Raw genomic sequence first — 16720 nt, forward strand, 5'->3', positions numbered from 1 at the left:
TCCAAATATCAGCTTGTTGTGATAGCTGTGATCGATGGACAGTCAACATGTCTGTGTGTGTTTTCAGGGGAGGCGCTGTTCAAACTGGCTTTTGGAAGAAAAAAAAGAACGTGCAGTGCAGATCAGAAGAAGGCAACTGATGATAAACAGTTTGCTGTTATACTACTAGAGAACCTTGTGTGTGTGTGTGTGTGTGTGTGTGTGTGTGTGTGTGTGTGTGTGTGTGTGTGTGTGTGTGTGTGTGTACAGCACTGTGCCATAAATAATTCACATGTCAATCACTTTTGTGAATCATTAACCGAAGCTGCATGTCGGGGGTTTTAGCCTGCAATAATTTCTCCTCCTTTTGCTTTCCGGAGTTGCCTCCATCTCTGAATACTTTGTTCAACGTCTTTCAAGCTGTCAGTTTTGGCGCGATGGAGGCTCAGAGGGCGAGACAATAAGTATGTGTGATTAAGCCCCAGAGTCACGCCTCAGTGGACCGAGGTCACTCTCTGACCCTGACCACTGAAGCCCTGCATGTGTGTGTGTGCGACGGGGAGAAAGACGAAGTATTAAATAAAGGAGAGTGCAACAGACTGGTATTACCAAGGCTCTGCTCCCAAGAAGGGTCAAATGTCGCCCAGCCACACACAGGCCAGCCTGTGTGTGTGTGTGTGTGTGTGTGTGTGTGTCTGTGTGTGTGTGAGAGCAGCTGAGCCACCGCTGTTCTGACTGCTCTCACCGCATTAGCGCTCCTCTCCCTCGTGTCTCAGTGGTCGTCTTGATTACCTCTCTGGTCATCCTTGTTACCTTCATTTACAGATCTGAAAGCGTGTGATCGATTGAAGGAGAGATGGGAGGCATTTATCCGCACTGCGAGGGTGGAGGTAAATTTTGATTGGCTCCACAGATCAAAGAGAATATGTGGGTGATTAAAGAGCAGGATGAGCTCTCATCCTTTCAGCAACAAACTTCAGAAGACCAAAGAGATGATGCAGGGTGAGGCTGAGGGGGAACTGCTAAAAGTCACTTATCCACTAGAATGGACAGCACTTAAAGAGATGTCATTAAAACATGTGTGTGCGCACCTGTCTGTCTCAGTCGTTGCTGACAGAGCGAGGCAGGGCTCATTAAAAATGTAAGAGATGCAAAAGCAAACGGTTTTAAGGTTGAAGTGTGAAAGGCACCTAAATTCTCAGTGTGATGCAGTGTGTGCAAATGCAATCATTTTAGCGCTCCGTGCATCATGTGTCATCGCCTCTAAAGTGAAAATATTAGAACTTGTAGTATTAAAGAAGGTGAATAATTTATACGCGTATTTCATGGTTACTAATGGGTTGTAGAAAAGTCATTCCCACAATGACTGCTTATATAGTATGCGAAGAGCATTTGAATGGGAACCAGTAAATTACTGTTTACAAGTCAATTTAAATGCATTGCTTTGAGGAAGTAATCAAGTGTGGGCCCAGCTGCAGACACCATAGAAGATAGAATGGCAACAGTGGCAAAAATGTAATGTATACAGCAGCTCGGAGAGAGGAGGTCCGAAACATAAAACCAAAAGTCCAAATCCAGGTACAAAGGAGCCAGCCTGGGGAGTCAAACTGAGACTTGAGGGAGTCACAGCAGTGATCTGACGGACTGAGGGAGAACACAGGAATAAGAAGTGAACTCAGTCGACATGAAGGAGTGGGGAAAAAACAAAAACAAAGGATGGACAGAAAGCCACAAGAGGAAATAATGTTCAAAATAAACAGGAAGTGACTGAAAGGAGAATGAAGAGTAAGGAACAGAGGGGGAAGGCACTGAGGAAAGGAACAAAGATTGAAAAATCCAAAGGAAGATAAAACTGACTACAAAGACCATGAAACAGAGATTTAGCAAAAAAGAAGACACAATTAGATCTTAAACTTCAGAGGAAGTGACACGTAAATGAGTCTCAAACAGACTGGAATACTGATAGCGTAACCCCGAGTATGTGCTGCACCTAATAGGGTCTTTCTCCTCTCGTAAACTGCTAAGCTGTTAATACATTTGTATTTATGCACTTTGCGTAATCGAGCCTTTTGTAAAACATGCTCAAACTCTCAAACAGATACTGGCCTCCTCTAATGGAATAAATGCTTGATCCACAGTGTGATTAATGCTTCTTTCTTTTTTTAAAAACATTTCTTTATTTATTGGGCACTGAGGATATTACATAGTCATAAACATTACAAAGTATTCCTTCTCATTGTCTCTTTTCTTTTCCTTTTGTCCCCTTATACCCTAATATTTCTTACAAACTACTTGACAGGAACAAGGGATGTAGAAGTTACAGTTAGCAATACAGCAGTGTTTGCCTAATGCTTCTTCTTATTGAATATACAGAACTTTTAGCAACGTTTCTGATTGGTCAGCACAATGCAGACACGAACCAGGCAATTTTGAGTTTTTCAAAAAGGTTAATTTAACTTGATGTAGATGTTTCTGCATCGGCATCATTCTGAAACACTGGCAATCACAACATACTGCATATGGTAAATGTTAAACTGCAGAGCTTCAGATTAGATGAATACTACACAGAATCATTATTTATTATTTTTTATGAACACAGACTTTCCCTGCCTGTTTTTTCTGAAATATTTCAAGTAACTGTACTGTCTTTTACACAAAGAACCAATTGTGGACTCTGAGCACTACTTCCAGTGTTGATTTTTCTTACCTATTCCTAACATTAAGTGGCTAAATCTGGTGATTAAAGCTCCCACAAAATCAGATCTTTGCTCCCGCAACCCTGTAAGCCACCAGAAAACACTTTAGATATTACTAATCATTTGTTACCAAGAACTGTTGCACAATTCCCTTTGTGCAACATTAAAAAAAAACTGAAAGAGGCAAGCAGGAATGGTAGACTAATGAAAAGACAGAGGAAGGAACTACAGAGCGAAAGGAAAAAGCCCATCCAATCTAAAAGCTTCAGCTGTGGCAGGCTGCTGTGGTGCTCCATCTCTTGTAATGAACTTGATCCCAGAGATCTGCTGATCAAATGGTCTCCAGCCAGTGGCACTCCAATTTGAGAGACCAGCCAACAGTGGAGGACACAGCCATTACAACTGACTTTTTATTTTTAAGAAGACGGCCCACAAAATACCATTTGCAGAGTATTAAGAAGAAAAATCCTTTTGTTCTTGTTCCCATGGGCCTCTGTGAATTTCAACACTTGAAAAAAAGACTCTTGATGCAACCCTGAAATGTGAGAAATTGTAACATGCACAAGGCTGAAAAGCATAGTCTGTTTACCCGGTTGGAAATCCACAACAAACAAAGACATTCTACTCCTAATAAGACGCATTCAAGCAAGGATAAGCTTAGTGGGGGGCTACTGAGACACGCAACACACACAAAGAAAGCTGTTAAGATCCCTGGGCAGTTGTAGAGACTTTCTGCTGGAATGTGACTGAGAGGAGACATCCAACCCTCTTTAAAATCCTGTCTGTTATATCTGCTGCACATGTCTGAAATCAAATACGTCTGTAGAAGTTAACAGTTATGGAAAGGCATCCTTTTCTTTGGTTTTAACTTTTCAATAGTTCGTCAAATTTTCGGATATATTTTTTATGAATCCTGTCTGATGTGGATCCCCTGTTGTGCCTCGTCTATGCCTTAGCTGTTTGTTATTCCTGACCGACAAACATGCACGATACACAGACACATCTAAGCCTGCTCCAGGTCCTCCCACTTGGTACACTGTGGTGAAGGCTGAAGGTAATGGTTTCCATTTTTCCTTAATGCCAGTGGGTCAGGGAGGGATGGCAGGCCAGCGCTTCATTACAGCAGCACAGCAGGGCCCCCGTGTCTCCTGTAGGGATTCATTATGTTGCTGCCGCCCCATCAAACACACCCAGCTGCATCCTGCACTCTTCATAAAGGTTTCTATATATCGTCAGATAATGATCACCCAGGACGGTGCCATGGAGCAGGACATGGGCCTCCTCTGTGCTGCGAGGCTGCCACTTTCTCTGAAGAAAGCATCCTGCCTCAGCCGTGTGCACAGGCAGCATCGGCCTTGAAGCTGAGCCTAACTGAACTTTTTGTTTTAAATACAAAAACAAGCACAAATCAGTATATTTTAGAGCTTTGCAACCAGCTATGTTTCACTCAGTAAGTCTCTGCACACCAAGGCCAAACATAGATTGTGCAGACACAGCTTCCACAGCCGACATACCACCTGCTAAACAGACAGCACTGTGCTTTCACTGATCCTCAGAACAGAAAGTATTTTCATCACTGTAAAAGCCCCTTAGTATTGCATAAAATAGCCAGTAGTAGTTAAAACGCATTTTAAGCACATCAGGTCCATTTTTTTCCCCTTTTTACTTCTTTTCTGTTGAAATAGAGCAACAAAAGGAGAGAGGTGCATGCAGTAACACAAACACACACACACAGATCATACACAGGAGCACCCATTTATTACTTCCATGTGCAGAATCCACAAGCAACACAAAGAGGCTATATTTCAAAACGCACACACTAACTGATTAATGGCAGCTCATAAATAGTTACTGGGCCCAGGTGCAGGGCTCTTGCTTTTCTTTTGTCTACAGCATCCTTGTGCACATCACATTCATACTGATCCACTTTCTCTTTTCGGCTCCTTAGTAAACCGTGCGCTGCCAAGGCAACACTTTTAAAAAACTGACTGTGGATGCAACATTAATTTACACAACAAAGGTGAATTCCTGTGGCACTTTCTTTCTTTTTTTAAAAATTCACTTTTTCTCACTTGGGTTGCAGGGTCGTCTGTGCATAGAGTGAGCTCTCTAACCCCAGGACGTAGGAAAGTCATTTAAAATACATTCTGCTATTTGAAAAATGTGTGCAGCAGTCAATTGGAAAATAAGTACTCTGTTCGTACTCCACCTAATGAATTCATGCATTTTGCACTTTTCATTATACCTGTGGTGTTCTGTGGGGGGGTTGTGAGTTCTAAAATGTAGTGTGACAAAAATGGGCTGGATGCATGTTTATGTAAAAATATACTATACACGTTTATTCAACGAGACCCAGTGAGTGAATAAAAGCTTTTGTTAAGAAGTACAATAAAATTAAACGACTGTCCTTGATGGTGCTTAGTGGTGAGGTTTGAATAGATACACCGGTACAGTCATCCAATGACTGTTTGTAACTTTGCCTACAATCACCACATCTCTTTGTGGTGATTTTTATCTACATATGATGGTTTTGCATCTCTTTTGTTATTTTACCTTTCTTTGCATGTATTTATCTCGTTGCTCTATGTGGTTGTTTTGCATCACTCCGACACTTTCTGTGCCTTTGCTTTCTCTTTCTTGTTCTTGGTTTTGCATCACTTTACATCAAGCTGTTTTTTTTGTTTTTTTAACTTTTGACCCTCTTTTTGTTGTTTTGCATCTCTCTGTTGTCATTTTCTGTCTTTGTAGTTTTGTGTCTTTGTAGTTGTTTTGTGTCCCTTTGTAGTCATTTTGTCTTCATCAGTTTGTTTTACTTCTCTTTGTTGTTGTTTTTGTCTCTCTGTGAGCGTTTTTCTTCTCTCTGATGTTTTCTCTGTCTTTTTAGTTGTCTTCCTTTTTGGTTTTTTGCATGACTTTATGTTTAGTTCTTTTGTTTCTTAGTAATTTTGTCTCTAGTTTTGGTTGTTTTGCATCTCTCTGTTGTAATTTTGTGTCTCTGTAGTTGTTTTGTAGTTGTGTCTGTTTGTAGTAATTTTGTAGGGGTTGTGTGATTCCCCTGAACCCCGACAGATGGCCGCCCCTCCCTGAACCTGGTTCTGTCAGAGGTTTCTTCCTGTTAAAAGATAGTTTTTCCTCCCCACTGTCGCCAAATGCTTACTCATAGGGGGTTGGGAGATTGTTGGGGTTTTCTCTGTATGGTTGTAGGGTCTTTATCTTACAGTATAATCTGCTTTGAGGCCACTGTTGTTGTGATTTGGTGAGATATAAAATTCTATTGAATTTTTTGTCTGCATCTGTTTGCTTTACCTCTCTTTCTAGTTGTTTTGTCTATCTGTGAGTCTTTCGCATATCTGATAGTTTTCTGTGTCTTTGTGTCTTTTGTCTTTCTTTTTGTTGTTTTGCATCTCTTTACATTTAGCTGTTTTGGTTGTTTTGCTTCTCTCTGTTTTCATTTTGTCTCTTTTTAGCTAATTTGTTTCCATGTGTTTGTTTTGTCTCTCTATGTGATTATTTTGCATCTCTCTGCTGACATTTTCTATGTCTTTGTAGTTCTTCTCTGTGCATCTAACTGTTTAGTTTATTTGTTATTTTGTCTCTGTGGTTGTTTTGTGTGTCTCATCTGCTTTGTTCTTTTGCGGTCACGTAAAGTTGACCCGGTTTCACAGTTAGTAACTGAAAACTTTATTTTCACGAATGGCATTCAAGTCATTGTGGTGTGTTGTGTTCAACCTTTCATTTTATCACTGTGGCCCACAGACGTGAACTGTAGCTTGACAGCTGGGCTGGCTATGCAGTGTACCTACTAATGTCACAGGGTCATTCTAGCATTCACCGCTGACATTCACTGTTGAACCTGAGGCAGTTACTGAGCCCAGGAGACGTCTCGCTTAGGGCTTAGAGACTGTCAACACAATCACTGGGTTAATGTCAGACACACAGGCATATACATACGCACGCACACATACAGATATCACCTTTAACAGCCTAGCGCAGGGACAGAGCTTCAGGTTTCATTAGATAGCCCATTGTCTCTTATATGACTTATTCCTCCTGTTAAACACAACCTTTCATAGTTGATTAATGTCTTCAATCCAATCACCACTTTATCTCTTGCATTATTATTATTTATTTTCCCCACCATACTCTTGAGGTACTTTGTCTCCTGTGCATACCCAATCTGCAAGGTGGCATGGATGGATTGAGCGACAGATTACGTTTGGTTAGCTCATCCGCTGACATGGCCCCATGTGCGCCGTGGGTTGCCACATAACTGATAAGGAAGTCAAGGACAAGCAATTTGTCTGACGTATAAATTCATTTGCCACATAAAAAAATAGATGGCAATATGGAAATGGAAGTAATTAAGATGATAGATTGGGTGCAGTGTGTGAGATTCGTGTGTCATCGCTACAGTGCTCCCAGGATGGAGATTTGCAGTCATAAGCATGAGTTCAAATGGTTCAGCATGCACTGGGAGCTCAGAGACACATGCTGGAAATGGTCTTTGTTTGGAGGCTGTGGAAGAAATTGCTGCCCGGCTGTCAGTTTTTTTTTTTTTTGTTCGTATGTTTGTTTGTTTTGTTTTTTTTAGCATTTGATTCTTTCTTTCTTGGCTTTAATTTACTTTATCCTCGTTTTGCAAAACTTAACAGCAATGGTGCTTTTTCCCTCCAGTTATTCAGGCACTAATATGTTTTTAGCAGATATTTGATTCATCTTTACTCCTAAGACGAATCAAGCCTCTCAAAAAAATAGTTCTTTGTTTTCAGAAGTATGTCTATTTGCTTTCTCAAGGAACAGATAATTATAGGGCTGTCCTGAATACCATTTACCGGGCTCAGGGGGTTTGGTGGTAATCAACAGCAAATTTTCTAACCACCAGATTGGCTGACAAATGCTTTATTTTGAATTTTAAATGTTCGCTCAGAGAGAAAGATGTAAGACATATATCCTCCTTTTTGTCTCACTGCTGGTTCAGAGGAAGAAATAAAAATCACAACCATGTTTTTTGACACATTTGTACACAAACAAGGAAATTGTGTGAGATATCCTTTTGAGAGTTCAGTTGTAAAGCAGTGCTGTCCAGATTTTTTTTGTTTTGCTATTCTTCTTTTAATAAAAATAAAACTGGCTAAGTGGCTATGAAATGTATCACTAATACTTGTGACAAAGTTGGCAGCAGTGAGGTGATTACTGCTGTAAGTGAGAGTAATGTGAGACACCCACACTGAATTATATTTTCACATTCAAAACAACAACAAATGTCTACAGTAATCCCAAAATTGAAAACAAAATACAACAACAACAAAATACCTGAAAAGATGCAATATTTGACCCTACCCCCATAAATGCACGTGTGTACAACTAATCCTCCTGATCTAAAAGCTCAGACTTCAGATCACTCTCACTTGGTTTCAGACAGCTTTGTCCTACTATTGGCCTGTAGGATGTCAGCAAGACAGGGCCTCGTGTGCTTATCTTAGGCACACACCTGCTGTTTAGACCTTCTGTTTGTGATGGGCAACCAATCACAAACAGAGGAGGGGTTCTGAAATGGCTTTCAGAGGATTAACTGAAGTGTTGCACCAAGGCCCATCATAAGATAAGAAATGTTAATACAGATTATGAATAACAGTTCATGGGGTTAGGTTAAGTTGTGATTCTGAATTGACCATAGGTGTGAATCTGAGTCTGAATGGTTGCCTGTCTTTCTATGTTAGCTCTGACAGACTGGCGGCCTGTTCAGGGTGTACCCCGACTCTTGCCCTATGACAGCTGCGATAGGTTCCAGCCCCTTTGCAACCCTGAATAAGATAAGTGAAGAAAATGGATGGATGGATGGATGGAAATACACATAATGCCCACCTTTAAGCCAGAGTGAGCAGATGGACTGGCAACCCGTGACCCTAAGTTGGGTAACCTCTTAAGAAAATGGATGGATAGAAGATAGTATCATTACAAAGCAGTGGTGTGTTATATTTAATACAATGCACAGAATCCCACAGATATTGAAAGCGTCACCTAATCATCTAACATTATCTCCAAGTTGCATAATGCTTGAACATGTCAGAATCTTTAAGTCTCCATGAGTTCCAACAAAATATTTACATGCCCAGATACATTGCGGTTAGAGGGCTTGAACCACCTCTGCAGTCTCGAGCTCGCAGCAGAGACTGAATGACTCAGTGATAAAGAGCCCCATTGCTGGGATTGACCAGTACACAGGCAGGCCTGCTCACTCTAAAGATAGCAGAAGCTATTTTATTGCCCAGCTAATCTCTCCCAACTCCCTGTATTTTATTTCCTCGTCTGCTTTCTCTTCCTTTGCGCTCCCACTGTTTTTTTCTCTTTTTGTGCAGCTCTCAAGGTCAACAGGTTTTTGCCTGCAGTGACAATTGTAGATGATTTCCAGTGAAAATGGTTTAGTTTGCTCTTTAAAAACTCTCTTTCACATGTACTCTGACAGGTATATCTCCTCAAGACATTCAAAGAGAGATTTGTCTCACCTCTGTGTGGCAACTAAAAATCAAGCTGTACCCAGCAACTGATTCCCTTCCCCTACTTGTGTTTTAACATTTTTTTGTGAAAAGTGGCAGCTTTTGGTTTTAAAGGTGCCATTTGCTTTCTTCTGGCTTCACTTTGTTCTGGGTGTTGCCTCTGAGTAAATCACAGGTCTAGCTGAAAATGTCCTTTCCATCACTGCATCCCTTTATTCCTTCCCCTTCTTTGTGAACTATAATTCTTTTCTGCTTAAACAAAATAAAGTCTTAAACAAAATGGCAACCACTCATCTCTTCTTCTGTCACTGCCCTCTTTTCCTCTCTCTCTGAACCTGTTTCAGAAACATTTATTAGGGAGTTGCGTTTTACTCGCCGCTCTGATCACCTTAAGCCAAACGTTTCAAGATATGTAGGTAGTTGGAGGAACATCATTAGCATAATTTCCCAGAGGCTCACTGAGCTTAATTATCAATGTGGCTGTGTGCAGACTAGAGCACAGCTCATCACATTAGGATGGAGTCCCTGCTGTTTATGCCCACGCTTCGCCAGGTCCCAGCTGACTACCTGGAGATTCATTGCTGGCACAGTTCGACTTCCAACAACTCCCAAACTTTCATCTTCCACGCTACGATTTGTCACCTTGAGCGCACTGAGGGGGCAAAATAATGGTGAAGACTTCATGCACGTTTAGATAGTGTACGTAACGCTGTGGTGGAGCATCTGTGGTAGTCTGTATACGCTACCATATATCAACTCAAAGTGCAATGAGACAAAAGAAGTGGACCCAAGTGCAGATAAAATGGAAATTGATTGGCAGAGAGGTTAAGTGGGAAAAGGGTACTTTTATTACTCACAGAAAGAAAATAAAGACAATTTCTCAAAGAGTATTTGTACATTCCCTCACTATTATTGTACAATACTAAACTATTCATATAGTTTAGGCAATCATCTTCCAGGAATGATTCCATTTAGAAGTCCCCATATTGATACTATGGTTATTATTCTGAATATTGAGGTTATTAAAGTGTATAATTCTCTCACGGATAAATTAATAAACTGTGGAAATGCACAGGAAGAATCTGCATTACTGCAAACAGACCAATCAGTTGCAGCCTGCGTCAACAACACATGTAGTTACAGTTCTAGGAAGGCGCGCATGTTATGTCGTAGGCCTTCAGAGGGTTTGTTGTAGATTTCCCAGCTGAGAAAAAGAATCTTGTGCTGATTGGTAGCAGATTATGCTGTGAGTTTTGGTTTAAAATTGTTTGGAAGAGCCACATTTTCACTGATTCTTTTATTAACAGCAGAGTTTAAGTGTGATAAAGATCCTCTGCTGGGGGAATATGTTTTATATGTGTAGGCTGTTAAGCTGTACCTTACTAGAACCACTGAATAAAGCACTGCATTGTCAGGGGAATGCATGTGTATTAATCTAGTGATTTAGAAAATGTGTCAAATGTTGTTATACTTGATTCTAATCTGCTGCTAAATCTCTTTTACACTGCTGGAATTGCAGTTACTAGAAAACAGAGCACATGTAAAGAATACCCATTTAATAAATCTAATTAATTTCACTTTGAGCTGCTGACAAATTAAACCATTTTCCACGTCTTCTATATTGATGAAATAGGAGATGCGGGCTATGGCTGTGGGACAGTTACATGTTACAATGTATCCAGTGTAAAGTTTCAGATCTGTAACGTGCACCGCCACCTTAGAAAGAAGCAGCAGCACTGAGAGCACACTCAGCGATAAAACAGTTTACTTGAAATCTTAATTTTACCGCTCTGTGCCATTTTCTGCGGCATTGATCTCTTGTCGTTTTTGCTACAGTGTTGCATTTCACATTTAGGTTTTTTATGTTCTTTATACATTTTTATCATCATCATCAGCCAATAACATCTCTGATTGGAGCCAGCGTCACTTATAGGGATCAATACATGCAAAAGAGGAGTCACATGACCTGCAAAGCGCCCATTTTTATATTAGCGCGCACACGACCTGAAGCAGAAATCGCAGCTTAACAGAGAAAGTTGTTAACTGTCGCTGTAAGACCAGCTAATGCCAGCTAATGCAATGAAAGCCTCTCTGTGGTGAACTTGTTTGGTAGTACAGCTCTAAGAAGTAAGGATTACAATAAACACAGATCAACAGGAAGGCCATGACACACCACACTCTGCTCTCTGTGGTTTCTCTTTAATGCACAGTCACATCCATGTGTTCGACAGCCCTCTACTTCCTTTTGGGGATAGGAAAAGTGTGTCCTCTGTGTGTGAGAGAATAGAAATTATCTATCCCCATCTCTATTCTCCTGTAAATAGGGGGGGAAATGGAAATACTCCTTGTGTGCGGCTAGTGAAAAGGCAATTTCCTAGAGATGCGCTACACTTCTGCACTGCCCTTTGTTAAGCTTTTATTGTGGGCCACACATTTCCAGCCAATACAAACTGTGCCTACATTATCCCGCTTATCCTAATATTTTCGTACATGCTAACAACTATACATAATAGCATATACTCTGCGTAAGGGTGTGTATGTGGGTCACAGTGTTTACTGGTCTGGGCTGTTGCTTGTATATCAGTATTTCATTTACATCAGTATGCCTGATCACATCTGGGCTGCTGTTTCTACATGGGACCAGACAGAGATTAGCTCATTCTGTGTAAACAGAAAAGAGGGAGAAATACGATGACCACCACAGCAGGGGAAGTTACTACAGCAACAGTTCTAATCTTTTTCTGCCACTAGACAAACAAATGAGAGGTGTGTCAGCAAATCAAGATTCTTTTTTAATCCACATTCCTAATTTTCCCACAACTTTACTTGGAAATAAAATTCAGAATATGACAAAAATGAAAAATGTCTCCTTTTCCCCGTCTTTTCTGCTCTTTTCTTGCAAGTTAATGTGACATCAAACAAGCCTGTGGGCATGCGAGGACACAATCTTAATGTGTGACTTCTTTCATGTGTCTTTTGAAGTGAACAGTAGCGCCAGATAACGTCCCGGTTTGGACAGCAGCTAGATAAGAAGTTTCTTTAGGGAAGCGGGAGAGGAAGAGGAAGCAGCGGGTGCTGGTGACACCCAAAGGTGCCTGCGTGACTCTGTGCTGCCTCTGTTAATGCTTTTGTATTTACACGTCTGACTGCCCTCGTCCTGCTGGAGCGGGTGGTCTCCACCTGACTGCCTGTCTGGCTTGTAGGTCTGAGAAGATAAGGAGGACATTAGTCTATTCTAATGTATTCCATTTCCTCTTTACTGGCTGAGAGGCTTGAATCCACATTGCATAGCCTGGCCTAGCCTTCTTTTTTAACTGCCAGTCTCTTGTTCTTGCTCATTTCTTATTAGAAAACAATTTAAAGTGCCTGTGTTCTGGAGAAGTGCACGCTAAGACAGCATGTTAGTGAACTAAGCTGATGACTGCACATATCCCCTTTGATCTTTACGTAATTGCAACAATTCCGTGTATATAGACAGTGAATCACAGCTTCAGTACAATGCTACTGCTGACCAGGTTTTACTGCACTCCTACTGTAGACAGACGTCTCTCCTTCTGGGCCCGGGTGAGAACAATCACTGCACGTAATATATTCTATTTTATGTCGTTTTTTGCCAGAGGGAACACGCACGTGACACCACAGCAAAGCTTGAGCGCTCCATCCACAGTAGAGCCACCCATTTCCTGTTGTGTTTAATTCAGCCCTTCCCATTGCTAATAAAGTTATGACAGTAAGCAAACAGTCGCAATGCAGTTTGATCCAAAGCACAGACCTTTGTATTGTAATGAAAAGGACTTTGAAGTCACAGAGCTGGATTTTTATTAGCTGTATCTTGGGAAGAATAAAATTGAATAATGCTACATTAGATGCAGTGTGTATGAATGTCTGGAACTATGGTATATTGGATTTTTCTGACATTTTCTGACAATAGTAGATTTCGTATTTCATCTGCCTCACTCGGGCATCCACGCGTAAATATGGCATATGAACTAAGCCAGTGATTTCTGTGTTAGGGGTCTGTGATGAAACTGATTCAGTGTCACGCTTGGGTGCCAGGTTATCACACACCTTCCTGCCCCACAATCCCATTCAATCTCTTTCTCTCATTCGCACCGCTGTGAACCTGTTTCACCGTCCCTGGGAGCAGCTTTCCATTTCTCGCTACACCACTGAGAAAGAGATTCAAGGTTAATTTAGTTCATTTAGTTGGTAGAAGCTATACTGAATCTTTGTACGGCAGTACAATACGTTTTGATCTGTTTTATTTAATTTTGTTTCCCTCATCTGCTACCTTTGCTGTAGACACACACACACAAACCTTCATAGGAAAAAAAAGAAGAACGCACATAAAGGTATTTGCTGTTTATTAGTCTACACAAAGGCCTCTGCAACCTTGCAGCTACCTGTGAAACCAGGCCAGATTTCAGGAACAATGAAGTGTAGTGCTCTGCGATGCTTCTGGCTGCTTTGGCTTCTCCTAATCGTTATTTTACTCCCTCTGTCTGAATTCTGCACCCACTTCAAAGCTAATGAAGTGAAGAGTCAGGCAAGTTGGCAGTCATGAGAAACAGAACGCACTGAGTTTTCCAAGGACACTTTTTCCTTTCATTCTTCTTCTTCTTTTTTTTTTTTAAAGAAAAGACAAATATGAGTGCAAGTATTCTAAAGGGCAGCATTATGAATGGAAAAATAATAAGCACTGGTTTGTTGTGAAGTACCTGCTTCTAACCAAATATCAGATTTGAGTGTTTGGGTTTTTTTTTTTCGTTACTTTGAAATAAGACAAAGGTCTAATTGGTTAAAGTGAATGCAGCGAGTGGGAGTTTTGCCATCTTACCCTTTAAAGTTTGTTGTGGTCTTCTTTTGAGTCTCTCTGGAACGTTTGCAATGAAACTGGGACACATTAGTGACTTGAAGCCCTTCCACAATTCACTGTCTCATCATCTCTGAGTTATTATGATAGCCTCGCATACTCAGCAGCACTCATCTGATTGGGACTGACACACTCTCTCCACACCTCTTCAGTCTTATTCCTCTCCCTGGGAAAGAAGGCCTGGCTAAGCTGGTCTTTCCATGCCATCTTCTGCTCCGACAAATGCTGACTGTGGGTTGATTGTACAAGGAGGGGTACAAGGAGGTGAATGAAGTTGGCCTTTTACAGCTCAAGGGCAACATTGCACGGCTCATTAAAATCCCTGTATCTGAGCTAAAATAACAAGAGAGTTTTCAGTTTTCTGCTTTTATGTGATTGCTTTTTGTTACTTTATTATACCAGCAGCTCAGAGGTGTTCAGTTTGCCACGTTAAGGAGGCTTCCTAGTTGTGCATGCAATGAAAATGTTCGGCCTCTTTGCAAGCCATCATGGTGTCATGTCAGCTTCTTATATCGCACTGTCCATTCCTCATAGGATTAGACCACTGAGGCGTGTAAGACCCCTTTGAAATTAAGCTCTTCCACGCTGCAGTGGAATCTAAAAGATTGTGTAATTTTTCTTACACAGGCCTGATTAGTCCACATTATTCACCCTGTATGGAGTTCAGTCCATGCAGTTGGGTTAGAAATGAATTAAAACAAAGAATTAAACAGTGATGCTGCTTTCAATGCATCCCATTCTTCTTCACTGACAAAAACCTGCTGCCTATAATACCCACAATGCAACTAGTGGGGTGAGAGATTTTGGTGCGTGTTGGCAGCAAATTTAGCTCTAAGCCTCTAAGCTCTAAGAAGCTCACTTATGTCTAAGGTACGAGTTGAGGAGGCTTTGTATCCTCTCAGTTTCCAGCTTTTTCCAGCTCTTGTTTTTACATATGGAGTCGTAAAGCTGTACACAGACTTTGATGTGTAAAATTGCTGGAAGCCCTTCTTAAGATGTTCTCTTTGCTTTAGATTTAAAGGACAAATTGATTCATTTTTAGTTATTCTCTGAAGTAAGTTGCTTTTTTCTTTTGGCAGATTTTTTCCTCATCCCTCATTAAAACCTCGCAGAGATGGAGTCAGCCCAGGCTGCAGCTTATCTGATCCAGACACTTAGCCGCATTCTGTCCTGGTCTGATTGATAAAATCCAGCCCCCATTCTGCTCACCTGATACTTACTCGACACTGCTTCCTGGATTTCATTCCTTTGAAATGCAGGCAGTGCTGTTGTTCGCGTACCCACCCTGGCTTTGTGTCCAGGTTTGCTCCGAATGCCATCATTTTCAGCGCTGTAGAGAAGCGGCCTTGGGTTGCAAACACACACATGTGTGTCTTTGTGTTTCTTCCACAAAAGCTGAGAATACTTTGATAAAGAAGGTCATTAAAGTGTCATTAGCTTTGAGGTGTCGAGCCCCCACAGATAACACACGGGGAGCTGGGACGGCTGAGCTCCAAGAGAGAGGGACAACGGGATGCTTGACAACCACACTCAGGAGATAGCTCGCCTTGACCCGTTCATGCTCCCTTCTTTGTGTTTCATTCTCATCGTTCTGATGTTTTTTTCTTGTTTTTTTCCCCTCCACAACAGTCATTCCCAGAGTCCCCAGTGTGCAACTAGAGCATCACTGCAAGCTTCCTCCCTCCTCATCCTTGTTGACGGCAACTGTTTGCTGCCCACACAAAGCATCGATTTGATACTCATACAGCTCCTGCATTGTAGCTCTCATATGAGCATTGTTTCCCGCTGACCATGAAACTGCTGCCCTTGAAAGCAGAAAAACTGACATCTCCTAAAATCAATTTGGCGTAATAAAAGAGATGTTTGCTGTAGTTTTCTAGAAAGCTACCCACTTTGAGAAATCCAAGCTTTTCCTGTAACCCAGTGCTCCAAACCTGAAACAACTATGACACCTGGAATTGTAATGGAAATGCAGTGGGCACTCAGAATGACTAAGAGCAGCACTGATAGCCTGTAGCACAGTCGATAACTGCTTGGCAGCACGAGCTAGGAGACTTGACTCAATTTGTAAAAGTGAACCACTCTCTGGCTGCATTGCTGCCGAGGATAGTGTCGCCGGAAAGCTGACCATCACAAAGGTGCAGAAGGAGACAGTTTTGTTTATTAAGGAGCGCCACAGCTTTACAGCGAGGAGTGCAAACTGATCTAAGGACACATGAATCATTTCTCACTGGAAGGTTTGGTCAATTACAGGTCATCTGTGCTTTTGTTGTTCAATACATTAAAAGCTCTGTTCTGCCACTGTTGGACTTTTAAAGCTGTCCAAGCTCATGATTCAGTTTTATATATGCAGCATATGGCAACAAATCAAAAATCTTACTGCAAATGGAGGCACTTCAGCACTGATGAAGTAGCTAAATTGCACACTTGAATCACAGAGAGACTGTTTCTGTAAAATCTCTACTGCCACCAAGTGGTTCCCATTTGGCATACAAGTGCACAAACAATACAATGCCATGTGCAGCCATTGGGATGTCAGAAACAAACAGCTATTCTCTCCATCCATCCATTTTAACCAGTTCAGGGTTGAACAGAGCCATAGAGTGAAAGGTGTTGTACACCCTGGACAGGTTGCCAGTCTGTTGCAGGGCTACATCTTTTTCTTAGTGAGATTT

The 16720-nt window shown here is 41.4% G+C and overlaps 1 protein-coding gene across 1 annotated transcript in view; it reads left to right on the forward strand.

The window, feature by feature from the left end:
* The window catches only part of LOC134636402 (LHFPL tetraspan subfamily member 7 protein), a 115773-nt gene that overhangs the window by 95831 nt on the left and 3222 nt on the right, over window positions 1–16720 (forward strand). The window lies entirely within an intron of this gene.

The sequence above is a fragment of the Pelmatolapia mariae genome, linkage group LG10_11, assembly GCF_036321145.2.
Source record: "Pelmatolapia mariae isolate MD_Pm_ZW linkage group LG10_11, Pm_UMD_F_2, whole genome shotgun sequence".
Lineage (NCBI taxonomy): Eukaryota > Metazoa > Chordata > Actinopteri > Cichliformes > Cichlidae > Pelmatolapia > Pelmatolapia mariae.